Source organism: Pinus tabuliformis, chromosome 6, assembly GCF_031772625.1.
Source record: "Pinus tabuliformis cultivar Carrire ecotype Pingquan chromosome 6, CPIR1, whole genome shotgun sequence".
NCBI lineage: Eukaryota > Viridiplantae > Streptophyta > Pinopsida > Pinales > Pinaceae > Pinus > Pinus tabuliformis.
In genome coordinates, this window is record NC_142292.1 from 817046391 (window position 1) to 817048435 (window position 2045).

General features: G+C 40.2%; 1 pseudogene; it reads right to left on the minus strand.

Moving 5' to 3' along the window:
• Positions 1-844: 844 nt before the first annotated feature.
• LOC149261312 (putative disease resistance protein At5g04720) lies at positions 845-1380 on the minus strand (annotated as a pseudogene).
• Positions 1381-2045: the final 665 nt, after the last annotated feature.

Genomic DNA, 2045 nt, shown 5'->3' on the forward strand with positions numbered 1-2045 from the left:
TAGATTCCGAAGAGTTTAACCAATTAACATAAATGTGGCACCTAGACCTTGGGCCTCCTCCACCTTTACCTCATCCTACCCCTCACACCTCGCACAATTCACCTCCACCACACCCAAGTATCATGGAAATCCATGAACCTCACTTCCCTCAGTAACAACCATTGCAACATGATGGTTGAGAGCCTAATCTTGCTAGGCCCACATCTAGTTTTACCTATTGGCCTTTTGTTTCACATTATTTAGTCCCTCCAATGATTGTCACACCTCAGAACTTTCATAAGCCACAACTTTTTGTTCCCACCAACCTCTTAACTCTCCTCACATTATGTTAAGAAAGCTTTATATATCCTCTATACCTACACACTCCCCTTCGGAGACCACTTCAATATTCACACATACTAGCACCCTAAGAACACAGGGAGAAAGAGAGAAATCCTATTGCTATGTCTAAACACTATCTTTTGGCCAAAACAATTAAATCTAGGATAACTCATTTCAATTATACACGGGATAATTTCCTAAAGTTATCCAATCTACGAATACAAAATCTAAAGGAACTAGTTGCAGCCGATAATTTCATTAACTTATTAAATCTACTAATACAAAACCTAGATCTTAGAGAAAACACGAGAACAAAAAAGTTTCATGATATCCCATTATCTCTATGGGGACTGTTATGCTACTTTAAGGACTAATTCAATATAAATCCTCTCACGTATGACTTCTTTGTCATTACAAAGAGCTAGTGGTAGTGTGGTCTTCCTACTACCACCCATGTCTTTCACTCCGAGCAGGCGAACACCATTGCACAAGATGCGTTTCTTCACCTTATGAACCAGACTGTTCAAACCACCTTGAAAGTAGGATAATTCAGACTAATTTGCAACTGATCCATATGATCTTTGATAAACTTAATCTCAGATTCTTCCCTTACTATTTCAGTTTTATGCTCAATCTTCTCAAGGATATCCTCCATTTTGTGCTCAAATAAATCCTGATGTAATCTCAAATGATGCAATTCAGAACAGATATGTGCCCAACCATGGGTTTGAGTGAACCTGACAATATACAAGTCCAAATCTTCATTTTTCCTTGCATATCTATTGCTTCTGTAGATGTTTAGGCGGTTAACCTTGGAACATTTTTCAACCAGCTCAATACCCTTATGGAGCTTCTGACAGAATTCGCTGAGCAGCTTCTGGCTATGTTGTGACAACTCTATACCATTATTAAAGTCGTCAGCCAGTGTGGTATCATTCCTTCCAAAGTTTTTTGGAGCCTTTTGCAGGCGAAGCTCTTCTTTAATACATGTTGAATGATTGCCAGCAGCTCGGTCGGTACAGCACCCGCAAGTGATTGGTTCACCAAAGACAAATCCATTCGATCAAAAGATGGTTTTCAGGCTCTCCGAACTCAAAACTGAAACCCAATGACTTAAACCTTCATTTTGTATATTAAACATAAAAATCTTCACTAGGAATTCAGGTGCAGAACACCGTGAGAGGAATCTCCATGTGGACTACGGAGGAGCAAAACACAGAGCAGTGACCATTTTTTATTGGTAGGTGCTGCAATCCCAATTCCGCGTAGATAGTGACCACTGACCACTAACACCCAAACGTAGTAGAACAGCTAATTTGGAACCGGGTTGACGCTGACTTCGTATTGCATCCGAGTTGACGCGGATTGTGACCTGAATCATTGCATCAGGGTTGACGCAGACTGCCACCTGAATCTTTCATTCCGAATTTCTGACTTGTTCTCGCTCACCCGCATAGCTGCGCCGTTCAAATGTATTAATGGGCGTTGTCAAATTATTATAGTATTTTTTTGGTTGAATTCATTCATATTGATTAAAAAAGTACGCGGATGTTATCGGGGTAATTGGGAGTGTTCATTAATAACCTCCCCACCCAGGTCAAATCGCGGCTGATACCTGGAAAAAGTTGCGATACACAAATCGCGGCTGATACATGGAAAAAGTTGCCATACACAACCTATGTGGTTGGGAGTGTTTATTAAGCAGTTGTTTATAACGTGATTTT